Source organism: Pleurodeles waltl, chromosome 4_2 (assembly GCF_031143425.1).
Source record: "Pleurodeles waltl isolate 20211129_DDA chromosome 4_2, aPleWal1.hap1.20221129, whole genome shotgun sequence".
NCBI classification, from domain to species: Eukaryota; Metazoa; Chordata; class Amphibia; order Caudata; family Salamandridae; genus Pleurodeles; species Pleurodeles waltl.
In genome coordinates this window covers 852,061,041-852,081,038 of record NC_090443.1, presented here as the reverse complement: position 1 = coordinate 852,081,038, position 19,998 = coordinate 852,061,041, and positions in this window count along the sequence as shown.

Sequence of the window (19,998 nt, the reverse complement as noted above, 5' to 3'; positions counted from 1 at the left end):
GTTCTCCAAATAGGTGCGGCTCTACTCTGATGATTTCCTCCACCGCGACCCTCAATTCATCATCTGTGAAATAGGGATGTTTTTGTGGGGTACATGGTAACGGTGGACGATACGAAAAGGAATGAAAAAATAAGGTGATGCGGCATGGGTGCTGTGTTATGAGTGGGTGACGGTTGCTGTTTAATGGGGAGGGTACTCATTTTTGTGTTGGGAGTGTTGTGCAGGTGTGGGATGAGGGCTATATGAAGGGCGTTACAGGTGCCTAATCTACAGTACAGTGTGTCTTTGTTTCTGGCTCTGTCTTCTGTGTGTGGTGTTTTTGTTGCAAAGGATTGTGGTGTGTGAAGAGGCATATTTTATAGTGCCGTTTGTAGGTGTTTTGGGTGTGTGGATGTGTGTCAGGTGAGGCGATTTTGAACTATCCAATGTGGTGTATTGTGTAATACTGGGTTGACCGCCGAACTCCGTGGTTCGCACCGCAATTGGTCTTCATCAATGAAAGAACCGCTCTTGCGATTTGTAGGTCGTAATAGGTTTGAAGGTTTTTTTGGCAGGCTGGTGGTGCTGGTGGTGGGACCTCCTCTTTCCCGCCCTCCAGAGTCCTGGCAGTGTCAAGATTTTGGCTGTTTTTTGGCAGGCTTGGCTGTGTAACTCGTAATACAGTGGTCTGTATGACTGCCAACACGGTGGTCTTTTGGTGGGTGTCACCACGGTGGTCTTACCATAAAATGGCCAAACTTGTAATTAGGCCCTAAGTCTTCTAGTCCATGATATTTCAAACAATAATTGCTTTACTACATATTCCTAGTAATGATCTTATCCAAAACAAACATTCCTATGTCTGCTGCAAATCTCAGGGGGAGGGACAGGTGGGGGGGAGGGCCCTGGGTTGGGAGAATAAAAAATAATTTTAAAAAACGTACAGCTTCCTGTCGCCACCACCTGCCGTCTCAATCCTCTTCTTGTGTTCTAACATTCACTGGGATACTAGCACAGGCTCCCCAGCAATTCTGCTGCTGCTTTCATGCTAAAGCTAGCATGAAAGTAGTGTCAGGATTGGAATGAGAGGCTTGGACTGCCACTCAGACACACCCCTGGGGTCTGTGCAGTTTCTCCAGCTTGGCTGTTCAACATAGCCAGGCTGTTCAACATAGCCAGGCTGGAGAAACCTAAGTGCGTAGATGTGTTTGTCCAGCCGGGTGGCCAAAGACACATGAGCACTTAGGTGCATTCTCGTGGCCCAGCCCACCCCTCCCTTCACATGCTGCTGGCTGAGCCAGCAGCTGAAAGATAAAATGATAACTAAATATTGTTTTATCTTTCAGCTCCTGGCTTACCCAGGGAGGCGACACTCTTTCGCCATTGCAAAGGAGCCGCCTCTTCTTATTTCCTACATTTCCTCCAATCAATTTAATTCATCATTGTGATTCATTCTTAAATTAAATTGCAGTTCCCAGTATGTCCATGTTAAAAGCATTCTAATATCATTCACAGTCAGTAAACTTTAGAAATGAAATATCCCTATATGAAAGTGATTTATCCTCTTACTCTAACGTTCGTAAATTCACTGCACAAATCTCTATATTTATAATTGACTTTAACAAGCAGCACCATTAAAAAATGACATTAAATAGAAACAAAATTGTCCCAAAGTTATATCAGCAACAGAAGTCATACTAGCATAGTCTCTTGATGGGTTCTCAGCATGGAACTAGTGCACCATCTTTTGCCCTTTAACTGCCATGGGTATGATTTAGATGTTGGCGGTAACAGTCCTGCCGTCGACCTTTTGACTGAAAACTTGTCTGCTGCCATGATGGTTTGCTTGCAGTTTTTAGATGCTGGCCATCCCGTAGATGAAAGCCCACATTCAAACTGCTGCCTCCTCCAAGAAACACTGCCCATGCCATTGGCAGGAGAGGGAAAAGTGAATGCCGGCAGGACCCCAGCCACCCTTCCTGCCATGCAGATCTGATTGTGCCTTACCGCCAAGAAAAAAGTGGTCGGTCTAACCTCCACTTCTGAGTTGGCGCACTGGAGGGAAGGGGGAGGTGAAAGCTCACACTTTTTCTTGATTCCTTAACCGTCTTTGACTGGACACCTTCCACCACTGCTGCTACCAAACCACAGAGAAAATACATACCCCAGCCACCTGATTTGAAGGTAACGATGCTTAATTGATAGGGTATCTTGAGGGGCCCCTGCATGGGAAGTCAAGACTACTTCAGGCATATACATGTCACAATATTTTTTTTAAACCACTGCGACATGTATATGTCGGGGAGACAATTGTTCCACATAAGGCTGGGGACACACTGGCACAACATCCATATCGAGCATATACACAACTGTCATTTCGGTGCCATCATTCATTGCAAAATTAATGCTGGCACCATAATGACAGTACACTCACACTTGACAATAGTATCCGTCTGTGCACATTGCAAGGGTCCTGTCCTGGCAGGTTTGTGCTAACTGTTGTGTATGTGAGTCAATACGTGTGTGTGAGAGAGTTTCTATTAGCTGGTAGAGGTCGCGGGAGCTGGAGTGGGTGGTGTGGTTTTGTCTATATTTGTGTGTGTCACTTGCATGTGAGACAAATGTTGTTGTGTATGTTCTGTTGCCTTGTGACACATTCAGGTGAGTGTTGTCGATGTGTGACAGACATTGTAGTGATGTGTGTAGCTGTGCCTTTGTGTGTGTGTGTTTGTGTAGCTGAGTGTGTAGTTGTGTTGGTTGTTGTGTGTGGGTGCAGTGTCAATTATATGTGTGTGTTGTGTCATGGATGTATGTCAATGTGTGTTTTTGGCATGTACGGTTGTGTTGTTTTGGAATTGTAATGGATAATAGTGTGTATGTGGTTTGTTGTGTAGTGCAAGTGGACACATACGGATGAGGTACAGTGTGTGTGTGTGTCACATACCTCTATTCCATTGCCATTGTACGAAGTCCATTGGGTCCCGCTGCCATCTTCCTCTGTCTGAAATCTGTCACCAGCCCACCACTTGCAGAGCTGTGACATCTAAATATGGAGGGCAGAATGCCGTCAACTTGACAGTCTTCTCAGGTCTGCCACCGACACGGCTTGGTGGTAACACTGCCAAGATCTAAATCAGGGCCTATGCCTAACACTTCCCACTAATCATTTCTCATGTGGACTTACCCAGAAGTAATTGACAGAAAGAGCAGAAAAAATGAATATAGAAGAAATATTCAACTTGTATTCCCATATACCAACTAGAGATCCTTATTAAATAGTCAAAAAGTACAAAATATACTTTGGGCCTAATTATAAATTTGGGGGTCTGAGGACCGCCAAACCCATGGTGGCTGTCAGACCGCAGCACTCCTGGCAGTCTGACTGCCAGATTACAAACCTGGCGGTTGGAACGCCAGAGTATTGCCATCACTGCTAAGGTAATGCATTCCAAAGGGGTTGCAACGATCAGAATTGTGCTCAGCCACAGCGGCACTGAGTTCAGCACCACCATCCTGATCACGAGTCATCTTTCCACCAGTCTTTTCATGGCAGGTTTCCCGCTATGAAAAGGCTTGTGGAAAGCCAGTTCTGAGACCACAGGCGGGCTCCTGCATTGCCCATGTCCATGGGCAGTCCAGGGGCCCCTCTGCCAGCACCCTCGGAAAGTGCACTGTTCAAACAGTGCGCCTTCCGAGGGTGCTGTTGTGCCATGGCATTGGCCTAAGGGAGCCAAAGCCATGGCACTGTTTCCGCCGGCTGACCAGTGGAAATTTCATAATACGACTGGGGGAAGGCCTCCAGTAAGACAGCAGCCTCCTCCCCTTGGCTTTGGTGGTCAGCTCACCCGAGCGCCAAAGTCATAATCAGGCATTTTGTTTGTATTTTCTTCTTCCACACCATACAAACCACAATAAATTATTGAAAAATAGTTTACCACTATGAAAAATAAAAAAATTATAAAGAGCTATATTGATGTCATTTTTGTATTCCAATACTCAGAATTGAGCCAAGGGCTCCCAGATCATTAACTAACCAATCTTCTTAACTGGAACCAATTCAACATTAAGGGTCTTATTACAAGTTTGGCAGTCTGGCGAGCCGACCACTAAAGCTGCGGGGAGGAGGCTGCAGTCATACCGGAAAAACCTGATTCCCAAACTACTGATAAGGAGACTACCACAATGCTGGCGTTCTACCCACTGGCACAATTATGAATTTTCCACTGGGCTGACTGGCAGAAACCAAAGTTCTCATCAATCAGCCAAGGGGAAAACATGTGGCGGCATTGGACTCAGCTCCACATGGAGCCAAGTCCAATGCTATCACAAAGGGGACCCCCCCAGCACCCTCGGAATGCACACTTTCTGCAAACCAGACAGTGGGCATTCTGACGGTGCTGGGGAGGGGGGCCCCTAGCACTTGTTCTCCATCGGCCTTTTCATGGCAGTTCAACTGCTATGAAAAGGCTGGTGGAGAACATGGTTGTAATCAGCACAGCGGCACTGACTCCAGCGCCACTGTGACTGATTACAATCATGACTGCTGTCATCCAGTCGGGATCAAAGATCCTGGTGGAGAAGGAGGTCAGACCACCATGGTCATAATGTGGCGGTCGGTCTGACCTCCCCTGTGAGTCTGGGGGTCTTCAGACCACCAGACTCATAATAGAGCCCTATGTTCTGTTCTGCTTATATCCTCAAATATTGACATCGAAGGTAAGATTCTCACTGAGTTACTGGCATGTTGCGAGGCTTTGGTGTGATGGGCTTGAAGGTGAGAATCCTGCCTTCGATCTTCTTTTTTGAGCGAATTGAGGATATAAATTATTCAAGATGATTGAAAAATATTTGAGTATATAAGTAGAACAGAGCATAGTATTTAGTTGGTTCCCTTTTTCCTTGCATTTATTCATCTCTACTCTATTGAATTTCAGGCTCCTAATTTGTCTCTCTTCATGTGAAAAGGTTACTTTTTCGCCTCTGAGGGCCTTATAAGTGATGTAGCTGCTACTGAAGATGATGCTGGTTTGATAGATACCCAGCGTAGGACCCTAATTGGTGGGGTGTTGTGATACAGCGTGTTAATATCAGACCGCTGATATTTATTGGGCACTGACCCATCATTCTGCAACATCAATAAAAGTGGGCCAATTTGAAATTGCAGTTTCTGGGATATTGTTTTTTTTACCTAACTTCTTATACTTACCTACCTTCTGCCGGTGCATTGACATACGTCCTCGATCCTGCGGCTAGCAGACTTCCTTCCATGAACTCTAGGCAAGTGTTCTAATAAGGCCCTTGGCGGGCAAACATATTTGACATATCATGTCATTCGAATGGTCTATGCCCATAACATAAACGTTGACATGCATTTAAATTCTGAAACAGTTTATTATGTCAAATGATTGTGTGCGTTCTTCCTCTATCACAGCTGTAATAATAATACTAACAATAATAATAATACTAACAATAATGATGATAATAATAATAATAATAATAATAATAATAATAATAATAATGATGCTTATTATTGTTATTATTATTATTCATAAGAAGGTGTCGCTGTGCATAAACATATCTAGGGCCAGATGTAGGTAGGTTTCATATTGCGACTTGCAATTTGCGAGTCATAGAGACTCGCAAATTGCAACTCGCAATATGAAGTGCAGAAAGGTGTCTCAGACACCTTCTGCGACTCGCTATGGGGTCGCAAAGACCCACCTCATGAATATTAATGAGGTGGGTCGCAGTTTGCGACCCCATAGCAAGTCTAGGCCCTCACAGGGATGGTGGCCTGCTGGAGACAGCAGACCACCATGTCCGTGACTGCTTTTTGAATAAAGCTGTTTTTTTTTTTCTTTTTGCAGCCCGTTTTACTTAAAGGAAAACGAGCTGCAAAAAGAAAAATTCCGAAACCATTTGGTTTCGGTTTTTTCAGAGCAGGCAGTGGTCCATAGGACCACTGCCTGCTCTGAAAAAATATTTTTAGTGGCATTCACAAAGGGGAAGGGGTCCCATGGGACCCCTTCCCTTTTGCGAATGAGTTACCATCCACTTCAAGTGGATGGTAACTGCGAGTTGGTTTGCGACCGGATTCGCGGTCACAAACCAACTCAGCATGGCGATGCGGTCACAAATAGGAAGGGAACACCCCTTCCTATTTGCGAGTCGCAGCCTCAAATTGCGAGTCGGTACCGACTCGTAATTTGAGGTTGTGCATCGCGTTAAGCCTTTTGCGCCTCGCAAACTGCGTTTTTAGCAGTTTGCGAGGCTCAAAAGGCTTCCTACATCTGGCCCTTCGTTCCTAAACGCAGGCTTTAGGAACGCTAATCACGTTGATAATTGGTTTTCATTAACTTCTAAACGTACTTGCGTCAACTGGCAACAAGTTAAATAAGTGAAAGGGCCCGAGTTTAGCCCTTGAACGTTTACAAGTTCATCAGCTTTCGGGGTCTCGTTTTTCAAGTTCAGTAATGTCGCATGTTAATGTCTGCTGGTGAAAAACGCGGCTGTATCCTTGTTAGGGCTGCTGCTTAAAATACACTATACACTTTTTTTGCAGGTCACACCGTTGCAGCTTTTATTTGCCTTGAGTGAAGCATTTTAATCAGTGTACTTCATATTACTGTTTGAAAGTATGGTTATTCATGTATGGTTTTAATTAACTGAGGCACGAAATAAATAAACTTGCAACTTGTGCATAATCATTATCAGGTTGTTTGCTTACTAATCGTTTTTGACTGCTGTAAATATTGTAGGTTATTATGTATATTCAGAATTCTTTGGTAGATCTGCCTAGTAGTTAGTTAAGGGTTAAAGTAAACTTTATTCTTCTGATTCTCCCATGACAGGATATAAATATCTTTCAAAGAACTCCAGGTAAATATGATGCCAACTACTGTAGTACGCCCTGAAGGTGTTTTTTGCGAGATCCTTTGTCACATGTGAGAGTATCGTATTTACAGTTGCTGAAAGAGAAACCCTGTAATGTGAAATACTGATAAAAAGAGTCTCTTTATGGTAAACGGTAAGATGTATTTACTCTCTTTATGTATTACCAAATCTCAGCAATACTTGAACAGTTTGAGAAAGTCAATCCAGCCACTCTAATGGCATATATTAATGAACACATTGTGAAATCAGCATATCCTTTTTAGGGAAGAAATCACTCGCCTTTAAAAAAAAATGGTTCTCTGCAATCCTTTGCCCCCTTTTAAATATGTTGAAAAGTATGTCACCCACCATCCAGCAATGTATGTGGTCCTGAATTGACCGCGATCCCTACCATGTACATTGACCAAAGCTTCCAGCTTTGTTTGTGTTACAAAAGTCCAAGTACATGATTGCATACGTGCACAAATGAAACCTGGGTTTACCTGTTTTATGGCAGCATCACTTAAACTTGCCAATTTTTAGTTTTTATTTGAGATGTATTTAACACATTTTCTGTTTAATATATGAGTACCCTTTCAATCTGTTAATATTCATAAATGCTACCTGTTATAGGGGCCTTGTTTACAAGCACTCGTGTTCACGCCTGTGGTTTGTTTTCTTCGTTTCCTCTTCACTTTGTCCTTACTTTACATAATCAATAAATACATGTAGTTGTGTTTTGTGTGTGTGTTTTATACATTTTATGTGGCTTTATATAGCATGAAATCAACTCATGTATTGAACTTTCAACAGCTGCTTAGGGAGAGGGCATACTACAATAATCACTGCACTCTGGGGAACTCACCCCATAATGCTTTGAAGGCATTCCTTTTACAGCACATTTTTGGCCATAACTCAGCATGTGGTGGTCTTAGGGTAATGTGACCACCACCAAACCATTCAGAACGATGTGCTCGTTCTGTCCAACTTGTGAGCCACACTAGGTTAGGGGGTCCCAAAAATCATAGCCCCTCATTCCAACTTTGGTGGGCGACGGTCGCCGCCCGCCAAAATTCCCCCGCCATTTGGCCGCTCCGTGGTCAGAAGACCGCGGAGGCCATTCCGACTTTCCCGCTGGGCCGGCGGGCGACCGCCAAGAGAGTGCCCGCCGGCCCAGCGGGAAAGGCCCTGCAACACAGAAGCCGGCTCCGAATGGAGCCGGTGATGTTGCAGGAGTGCGACGGGTGCAGTTGCACCCGTCGTGATTTTCACTGTCTGCTAAGCAGACAGTGAAAATCATGCTGGGGCCCTGTTAGGGGGCCCCTGCACTGCCCATGCCAGTGGCATGGGCAGTGCAGGGGCCCCCAGGGGCCCCACGACACCCGTTCCCGCCATCCTGTTCCTGGCGGTAAAAACTGCCAGAAACAGGATGGCGGGAAGGGGGTCGGAATCTCCGTGGCGGCGCTGCTTGCAGCGCCGCCATGGAGATTCAGCCCAGACAGGGGAAATCCGGCGGGAAACCGCCAGATCCCCTTTTCTGACCGTGGCTTTACCGCCGCGGTCAGAATGGGCAATGAAGCACCGCCAGCCTCTGGGCGGTGCTTCCGTTGCCCGCGGTCGGAATGAGGCCCATAGTCTCTTCCACTATTCAATGCATATTTAAAATTCTCTTACAGCTGGATTTTTTCTTTTTTTTTTATATAGCTGAGAGGAGTTTGTGTTATAAGGCCCTTGCATGTGGTTTGTTTTCCCGGTTTGCCCTTTACTTAGTCCTTGCTTTACATAATCAGTAAATACATGTAGTTGTGTCTTGTACATTTTTTGTGGCTTTATATCACAATTGACCCGGGTATTGCATCCTCACCATGCTACTATATTCACTGCACTTCAGGAAACTGACCCCATAATGCTTTGCAGTCATTCCTATTACAATATATTTTTGATCATAACCAGCCTGTAATGGTCCTAGGGCAATGAGACCACCACCAAAACATTCAGAACGATGTGCTCTTTCTGTCTAGGCCATCTTGTGGATCAAACTAGGTTAGAAGGAACCCAAAAATCATAACCTCTTCTACCATACAATGTATGTTTAAACTCTTTTATAGCTGGAACGTTTGTTTTTACAGCTGAGAGTAATTTGTGTTATAAAGGCCTTGTTTGTAATAACGTTCTGACAGCCTTACTTAGCCTGCAAATGTGTAATGCACTATGCACTCCAAGGACTAATGAATGATAATAGCCCCAAGGCACTACTGACTCAGTAGCCTCCACAGGATATCTAGCCATGACCAGTGGTACTGCACCTTCTACTGTTGACTCTGCTGGGACATCTATCCACGACCAGTAGTATTGTACCTTCTGCTAATGTACAAACCCAGTTTATTTCTTATAAAGGTTTAATGTGCGGCATGGCTACATATTTCAACCTTTTCACTGAGGACTTCTCTAGCCGTTTCTTGGTTTGGGGGACATTCTGAGCTTCTGATGTCCGAAGACGTTCTGGAAACGTTCTGTGACTCTGTACTCTGAGTGCTTTTGGCTCCATTGGGAGATCTAGCCATGACCAATGGTACTGCACCTTCTGCTTTTGACTCTACAAGGACATCTAGCCACAGCCAGTGGTACTGCACCTTCTGCTGTTGACTCTTCAGGGACATCTAGCCACCATCAGTGGTACTGTACCTTCTGCTGTCGACTTTACTGGGGCATCTGGCCACGAGCAGTGGTACTGGGCCTTCTGCTATTGACTCCACAGGGACATCTAGTAACTACCTGCTGCACTGCACCCTTGAGCCGCTGACTTCACAGTTAAATATTTAAATGGCCTGCTAGGCCTCTAAATGTGTAATACACTATGCTCTCAATGGGCTGATTATATGAATACACTGCAATGTTCTTTGTTCTTAAACACCCGTGTGCCATATTTATGCTACCGTGCAAAAATCCTGCATGTCCGGGAGGCGGAGGCGGAAAATGGCTCACAGCCCGATTTGCGTAATAAAAGAATGCCTGGGTCAGGGCAGGCATTAAAATGAGGCAAACACACCAGTACATAAGGAAAACTCACAAAAGCAACAGCAGAGCTCCAAAAGGAAGACATGGAGGTGCATTTCATCCAGCATTCACGCAGACGCAGAGCACTGGACCAATAACAGCAGCTTCCACAAAACCAGCAGGGACCCCAAAGGCAACGCAGAAGGCAGGAGAGGATATTCCGCACCAGGACAACCCTTCTGGGACTCTAGCAACAAGACATCATCCAGAGGTACTGACTAAACTGGCAAGCCATTCAGTAGCTGCTGCCCAACATTGAGCCACAGTTGGCACCCAGCTTGCAGACACCCCACACCATTCAACCAGAAACCAAGCTGCTAGCTGTCCTCTACATGTTGGCAAGTGGCTCCTTTCAAACCACTGGTGCCCTGGTTGCCGGGATCTCACAGCCCTCATTTTCTGACTTCCTACCCAAGGAATTGGATGCCATCATCTCCCTCACACCCTGCCACATCAGCTTCCCCAACACACAGCAGAAGCAGCAGGAGACCAAACAGGGCTTCTACCAAATCAATGGCTTCCCACACGTGCTTGGTGCCATTGACTGCACACATGTACGCATTGTGCCACCTGCTGCAACCAAGCATCTGTACCACAACAAGAAGCACACACACTCCATCAATGTGCAGGTCATTGTCGATCACCGGGGACTGATCACCAACATCGTGGCAAAGTATCCTGGGCGTGTATGTGATTCATTCATCTTCCGTTACTGCACCATCAATCAACACTTCCAGGATGGATGATATGAAATGGCCTACTTGTTGGTAAGTACAGAAACCTACTTATATACACACAGCACAGCAACCCTCGAGGACAAACAACACATACACCACTACATTGACACGTGGCCAGGAAGACACTGCGGTTGTGACACCGCTAGGCATGTTTCCAAATAACAACAGATGCCACTCCACAGACACAAGGGAACAATTCAAAAACAACACAATGACAATGACATGGGCTGAACTGGCAGTACAACTTGGAAGATTAATCTTTCAATATCACATCAACAACACTCAATCAAACACCCTTCCAACCAATAAGTAATGTATAAGGTGTGTGCAATGTGTTTTGCTGCAGGTCAAACACCATGAGACTCATAGCATGATGATGATGACTACAATGAAGATGACATGGAATCAATAAGGCTGTACCAATATCTCACATCACTCCTACTCTGACATTGCCCACTACCAATAAGCAAGTGGACTGTGCTAAGAACACATATTGATGCGACAATATTGAAAGTGCACATTCCTACACATATGGCTTGAGACAATTGTACACACACACAACAGATGTACAGGCATATGGACCTTCTGACACTGTAAACAACAACCTCACAACCAAGTTAGCCAGCTGAACTGGAACAGGTTCAGTAGTATAGGTACACGTTTGAACATGAGTCGACACGGCAAGGGCAGAGAAATAAGTCTGCAGAGAACTTGTCACACATGGGATATTTGTGCATTGTCAATTGTCAACACGTCAGTGCTGACAGCTTATGGAGATATGTTGTACATTGTCACCTTGCTAAATCAAAGGGCCTCACTGACGTTTAACAAATTGTATTGCATTTGTTAAATTGGATGGGATGTCTAGGCCATATAGATGCAACTGTGTTACCACCACTGTGGAATTGATTCTGTGTATGGAAGTATCATGTCACCCACAGTTAAGACATATGGACACCTCTTTCACATGACATAATGCAAGGGAGTACACAATGTACTGCAACTCTACAAAAATACCGTCGACATCCAGTCAATCAGCCAAACACCAGTTCAGATAATGAAACAACCCAATGCTTATGGTACATCCTAGAAGCATAGGATTCCACACAATAACACAAACACAGATGAGTCACAGACAACACAAGAGAACAACTGCCATGCAACGTAATAATCATGGTGCAAGCAACATCAACATTTTCTCCCTCATTTTCTTTTTCAGCTGATCTGGGGTATGGGACCCAGCCATCGATCATGACCCCATTCGCAAACCCAAGCACAGCATCAGAGCGTGCCTATAATGAGGCAAATCGGAGGACATGCACCATAGTCGAGAGGACTTTTGGCATCCTGAAGTCAAGATTCAGGTGCCTCGACATCACCGGGGGCAGACTCCTATACTCACCAGAAATGGTCTGCAAGAACATTTTGACCTGTGCCATCCTGCACAACATTTGTGTAAGGAGGAACATTCCCCTCTAAGAACCAGACCCACAAATGCCTAAAGAGGAGGACGTTGTCCATCAACATGAAGGGGACCATCCAAACAGAGCTGCAGGATTGCGTCGGAGACAACACATAGTCCAAAACTTCTTTTAACTCTACTCACCATCACCACTGTCTGACCATATGTGATTAAACACCTATTCTAATAACTATATCATTGTCTGGGTAATCATTTTTGCATCACATTATCCCTTGGGTTCATAATCAGAGTGTAGCCTCATGGAGCATTTCAGGATTACATATTAGGATACTGAAAAATCCACATCACATTTGATGGGTATGAATGTACACCCAACTTCACACACACTGTAAACGACATATATCCTGTCCATTTCACATTTGAAGGGCAATAGCAGAGGACCACAGCTATTTCACACATACATGTTGGCATCATGGTTCATTGCAGCATATGGCACACAACTGAGACATCATCATTCACTAAGGGAAAAAATGCCTCATACATGACGCAGTGGATGTTCTAAAGCATTGGTAACAAGAAGGTATGACCAGACCCTTGACAGCAGTAAGTGTGACATCAGCTATCCTTGCAAGGAGTATGTGTGACAAGAAATCCATGTAAGCAGCAAATGGATAGCACGAGTGCCCCAGGTATGACTAGTATTGCTCACGAGACATCCCCTGCACATGCCATCCCAGGTCATAAGTCCTGTTAGTGCCATGTTCTCCGTCTCTCCCCACCCTTCTTGAGGGGGCCCTGGAAATGGACTATTTGGGCCCAGATATTCCCTCATCTACACACACCCAGACTCACATTCTGACTCCAGTGTGTTTCCCTCTTTAGTATGGTATGCCATAGTCATTGTTCTTCTGTCTGCTGGGACTTCTGGTTGGATAATGCGCTGTCTTGTAGTCTGTAGGACCTGTAATCACCTGTCCATTGCTTCCCATGTGAAGGGTACCGTTGGCCCTTTGAACCTGCACGAGTTGTGAGAGACTGAAGCTGCACACACCTGTGTGCACCTCCATGCAGACCTGCAATTTGAACATGCACTGCCCTTGCAGCTGCCTGGAACAGCATAGAAACTGCCACTGTATGTATATCACTGTTATGCATTGCCGTATAAATCACTTGGGTAACACAGGCCTTGGGTTATTGTGTAACGTTGCAGCACACAGGACAAATACAGTTTTCATTTTCCGCAGTGTTGTTCCACCTTTGACCAGTATCAGTCTGCTCACTGTGTATTTGCCTTGTTAATTTGTGTTCCTGATTGACCCTGCATCCTGTTAGCCTGAATTGTTCCTGTCTTTGCGTTACCATAAAGATTCCCTGTGGCTACATTTGTTTCATAGTTGCTTTCCATGCCCTCACTCTCCTCCTGGGGTATTGTGTCAGGTAGGTCTACAATGAATACTCAAATATATTGTATAGCATAATCAGTTTACTTATCGTATCATGGGGTGCAACTTGTCTACAAATAGCCTAATCATGGCCCATCCCTTGTCTGGGTTTCATGTATGCATGAGTGACAAATAGTGACAGTGTACCATGGCTGTATGCATGGATTGGGTATGGTGCCTCCAGCACAAAAACAACTTTAGATAATGTGCATGAAATGCAAACACATGTTTGTACCCTGACGGTCCACACACTGATTCACATTGCCCCCAATATATTGTTGGGGCTTGCGTGGTGAGTAGCTGTGAGATTAATCAGCACAGAAGCACTGATGTTCCCGGATGCAGTGGGAATTTTAGAGGCCACCCTGTGTACAAATTTTGTGAGGAAACCTGCAGGCTTAAAATTACTGATTCACAAACTTTGTGAGGACACCAAGGTTGCCCTGTTGTCAGGCTTATAAAACTTCTGCAGTGCCATAGCTGGACTATCCCCATGAGTGTTTTCTATTCCTCTTTGGCTTTCGTTCAGTTCAGCTGTGAAGGATACTTTGTTAATGCAGGGAATGGCTCCACAGACTCATGACTAGACCTGCACGTAACTGTGACAACATGGACCCCAATAATGATACAGGCTACACATTGGCCCACACACTTGAACTGGACACCTTTGTGCAATTAACCACTGAAAATATGTGAACATGTGCTGCGTGGTCTGCTGGTCCTCCACTGCCACAGTAGAAACATAGGTCATTTATACGACTCAAACTGTGGCGTGACATTATATTTGTGGATTGGTTTTGGGACTCGTGTCACAAACACCGTACCCACATAGCATTTTCCAATGCCTGACTTATGGGTAGTTTACAAAGAAGCACCCAGGAAGTGGTATCCAACATTCCAGGACATGTGATGGCCTAGTCTTGGAACATTGCCATTATCAACCGTCCTCTATCTATCATTTACATGGTTTGTCATTGGAGATGCTTGTGTCCCATAAAATCTGGGAAGTTCACACAGCATTTGTTGCTACGTGTATGACAAACACATTTCCTTTCTCATTTCCACACTGAATAGCATCTGATGGTTGGCCACATTAACAACACATGCATACAAGCACATTTAAGAAAACACGTCTTGTGATATTCACACAGTGGGACAACTACATTTGTAAGAGCCAATTCACACACATTGACACACAGGCAATGAGTTACTGTATTGAGTTGCGTAGCCTTGCTATCCTCTATTGACGCACAACCTGCTCAAACTGGGCAATACCAATTTGTATTCCACACGTTTGGGCATCTATTAAGTCAGTGACGAGTGCAAATCCGGTACAATAACTAGAGGATCATGGTCTGCAGTAGTATGATCTGCCACATGTGCCCATACACCGGAATGCACAATGTAGGTGCAAACAGCAAATCTTTGTATAGTCACACCTGTCATGTACTAATAAAATTGAGAAATGACCCAAACCCAGTAAAAGACAGAAATTTTGACGCATGCGCCCAAAAAGATGCACATGCGTCAAAAAATGCTGCATATGCGTCGAAAAATGACGCTCACTGCCATGATGCATCCATTGGCCCTAAGCGGTAATTCCCACACTGTACCCCATGAAATTGGTTAACTATGAAAAATATTTGAAAATATGTATGGGGTAATTTCTAAGCAAGTGCGTAAAAAAAATGACGCACAGACTGTAAGCGTTATATTATTTTGACACATAAGAATAAAAACGCACCGCATTTGAGGCAGGAAGTGATGTAATAGGATATCCTGTTTACAGAATTGGTACAGTGGGTGTACATTCACTTTCACTTTGTAGTCTGTGATTTTTCTTGAGTGTGTGGCTGTGTTTGGACTTGTCTCTCTGTGAATATTGTGAATTTGTCTCCTGTGTGCTCTTTATATTGTCTTTTGGTGTTTCCTAAGTGTCTGTGGTATCCTGTGTAAGTGTATTTTTGTCATTTCTGGTGTCTAATTTTGTCTTTGTATTGCTGGGAGTCTCTTGTGGGTAGTGTTAGTTTGGGGATAGTTGGGCTGTTGTAGTGTTCTTTACTTTTCATTTCCCTCTCCTCCTTTCCCTTCATTATCCTCTGTACCCCTTAATTTCTTCTTTTTTTCAAGCATGTTGGGTAGGCCACGTCTTGGTAGAATGGGAGGAGCTGGGGGGATTTATTTGGCTGGTGTGCCACTTCCTCCCATTAACGATTGATTGAAGCAGGTGGCCGGGTGATACATGGGCATCACTCAGAGGCAAGGAGGCTCCTGTGGGCAAAGGTCCTGTACCATCTTAAAAGAATATACAACACACTGCGCAACGACCACCAGCTAAAACACTGTTGGGCTGACCTGGTTGCCAGGGAGCAAGACCTGCTGGACCACCTGGGGATTGTGATTGGTGGCCCTGTTGGTGAGTACAATTCAGAGTTCTGTGCACATTTAAATGCTCTGTAGTGACAGTAGCAGATTTGTTCATATGCTGCAGGCAATGTTTTTGGACATGTGGAATGCAAGTTAAACATACAGTTGCCATGAGTTATACAATAATTCCTACACATTACTGTCACTTGTTGACGCAACAGCTGCACTAACTTACAAAACACAACTGGAGCCTGTAAATTAGTGCTGCCTTCACGTAAATCGATGATGCAAATGTGACTCTAACATATGTTTTATGCATAGTCTGTGAATGTACCAGGACAGACACGTTTTTAATCCAGATATTTTCAAGAATTAATGTGTCCCCCAATTATTTTGGATACATGTCTGAACTGGATTCTGACACATACGCAACAAGTTATTTCTGACCTCAGGTAACATCTTAGGCTGATAGTTTGACTTGGTTGTGCCGCAATTAAATTAGGGATGGATGTCAAAAGTAATGCACACGGGTTCATAGCAAAATGTTTGGTGCTACTTACCATGGCTGTGGCACATAAAATGAAGCAAATGATACAAATTGAGGGGTAACAACTATCCATGGCCCTCTGTTCATTGTACCTGTGTGTTTTACATTGGTCTTAGTCACAATAGCTGGACCCGAGCTAATGCATTTGCCATCTGTGTTACTCTATTGCCATGTACTTCTCATATGTTATGGGATCATCATGGGATACCTGACATTGGGGAATGCATGATCACAATGGATTAAGTGCATGATGTTGTGCAAGGGACCCCTGACCAATTCCATCATTCATATAAAGTTGACTAATACTTTGCTAGTTTAGTTTGGCACACCCATGCGGATCTAGTGCAGCATGTGTTTGATAACTAACCTCCCAGTATGGAGGCTATCACTGACATGGGTGTACGCTAAGATCAGAAGAACAGCATTCCTGTGACTGCTATCATTCCGAAGGTACATACAAATTAAAACCTACATCATCATGATTGACACTGTGGTACATTTGCTAAACAATGTATTAATAATATCACAGTGTCAGTTTGCTGTATATCCGCTGATCAACCAAATTGGCAAATGTAAGATGATGAATGTGGCTCATCTGTGATTTCTGAAACCCATATTGGGTAAACAGGGCAATGAGTGACACATTTCAGGTGCAACGACTACACCTGTGCCCATGCAGTGTCATGGATGACCACAATATACTCTGTCAACATATATCTCCTTGTTATATCCAAATATTAAAACTGGTCAATCCATGGCTAGCCTCAAACTGTCACCAAATATTGCACTGGATCCCTGCCATTATGGTGTCATAAGGGGCATATGTGGCCCAGGGTACCCTGTTAATGTAGCATATGTAACCTAGACAAACCACAGGCCTTACATGTAAGGGACCATAGAAAGCGTGAAAAATCATGACCTTAAATCAACCCACAGGTGTGTCACACAGTAAATAATTGTCCTTTGATGCCCAAGCCACAATACCCGAGTGACTGGTATTGCAGTGCTCCAGGAAAGTGGCTTTGCATGTCTCTCATTAATACAAATGATGAGAGGAGTACACTCCATAAATGAGTCTGCAAACAAATGATGGAGCATGTTTGCCACCACACGATAGTTAGGGCCACTGCATGTGTGCAGATATGTGTGTATCACTCACTGGAGTGACCGGGTCTGTACATGTTTGCAGTGATATGTCTGTTGCAGCATCATCATGCCTCAGAGGCTGGACTTTCAGATTTAATGTTACACACAGTAATTGTATTTGGAAGTGTTGTACAGTGCACAGACATTGAGCACATTTCTCCCTTCCATGCTTTACAGGTGGACCTGCCCCCTACACAATCGGAGAGGTGGCTCGATTTGCGGACCCAGACATCTCCAGTAAGTGTTGATATTTCTGTTCTGTGTTGATTTTGCAGCTGTTGTGTGATTGACTCCTGTGTGTTGGACACATAACAAGGTATGATGTGCTGGTAAATGATCGGATATGTTACTTGAGTGGAGGATCATTTTTTTCCATCTTTGTGTTGAACAATCATTAGCGTATAGTCATATTTTGGGATTGTAGCTCAGCCATGTAGGCATGGCTATGTGAATAGGGTGACATTTGTTGATAAAACTTTTATTAAGAAAATTTAGCAGAGGACCATATTTATGATTTAGTCAGCAAGTCAGACACTGAATCTCACAGAATAGGGATGCCAAAGTCTTACCCACAGACTTGAGCCTCCCTGTTCACTAATGAACATGTTTGACTGTGTGTTTGACTTCCTAGCAGCACGTAGCTCAACATGTTGTGCTACATGTATGTGGCACTTGAGTACAATGTCATAGGTGTGCATGCAGCTCATGGCCAGATGTGTGCTTGCATCTATCTGCTTGTTGTAAAACATGTGTTAGTGATATTAAATTATGTTGACAATTGTCTGCATTTCAAAACATAAGTGTGGATGGGATTGTCAAAGGTTTGGGTGTATCCTAGTTGGACATCCTCCTTACCTGTGGTGGACTGACCAAACCCATGTACAGCTGTCCTCAGCTTCCTGGGTGTCCTGGATGTTGGAAAGCATTTGTTGCTTGTCCATCCCCCCCTCAGCCAATATGAATGCCATCCAGATTCTGGAGTTTCAGCGCCGGCTGATGCGTTACCGCCACATTCTGGATGTGGAGTCTGGGTTCCGCCACATGGCACGCGCTATCGCCATGAAAGAGCCTCCGAAGTGTGGAGGGCATTTGCCTAAGGGGGCCCTGTGGTGTCCACCACAGCCACCATCATCAGCACCACCACTACCACCCAGGTGGTACCAACCATTGCAGGCACCACTGCAGGACCATCAACCTCCACTGCTCCCGGACCTATCACAGCACCACCTGCACCTCTTCCTACAGGCATGGCACCAACAACCGGACAAACATCTTCAACTGGCACCCAGACCACCCCTGCTGCAGTCATTGACCCTGCAGATTTCCAACGGATGCAACGTGACATTGAACGTATGTTGAGGAAAATGAACAGGCTGCAGCAGGAGGTGGCACAAATTAATAAGAGGGTGCGTGACATCCAGAAGACCCTGCGGAGGGTGAACTTGTGAACAATATACCCTCAGCCATGATTCCCTCTCCTCCCGCCTCTTTCCTGGTTCTTTAAATTAGTGGGTTTAGGGGGCTTAGTGTTAGGTTAGAATATACTGTTAGTTTAGTTAGTAGTAGTGGGTTGGGGTGGGGGTATGCTACTTTTAATATCTGTTTTTTATTATGTGTGTGGGAGGGGGATGATGGGGTTTTGGTGTAAAAAAATAATAATAATAATATAAAATATAAAAATGCAAAAAAATATATATTCGTTTAGTATAAGGTGGGCGGGTTGATGTTTAGATTATTTAGTTAAATGTGATAAGTAAGTTTAGCTTAGGTTAGTTAGAGCCTGTTGTGGATAATGTGTAGTTAGGATAGGTTAGGTTGGGTATTTCCCCAGGTTTTATCTTCCTTTTTTACTGTCAAATAAATATTTCCGTAATCCTTTACAGTATGTGTCACATACTTGGGGATCAGGGCCTTGCCATGGCTGTACGGTGTCTATTTAGTATTTGCATTTGTGTCCCATCCTGAAACCAAATCCCAATTGAGCTGTTACAGTGGCAGCTACACCAAAGCTACTTTGCTAAGATTCTGCCATCCATTGCACCCACCAGTCAAGGTTACTATGGATCCCAAAGTGTTGTTACTCTCACCTACTTTGGAACCAGATTTGGTATTGAGGACACTGTGTTACGTCTGCCTGCAGCCTGATGTTCAAGTGAAGCCTTATAAGGTGAGTGGTAGTATGATCTCATGTAGTATGGTATACATAACTCACACCTATCATTTGTTATATTATTCAGCCAGGTTACATATTTGTATGTACATTCATACACATCCATTCCTGCTGTATGGTGTGTGTTAGGAAAAATTTGGGTCAAATGTCACATACGTAAAGATTGGCTTGAAGAAAAATTTGAAGGCAATTTTTTTTGGCTTAGGCATCCCTGGAGGAAGACTTATTCTGTCCAACACATCATTATACTGTATAGT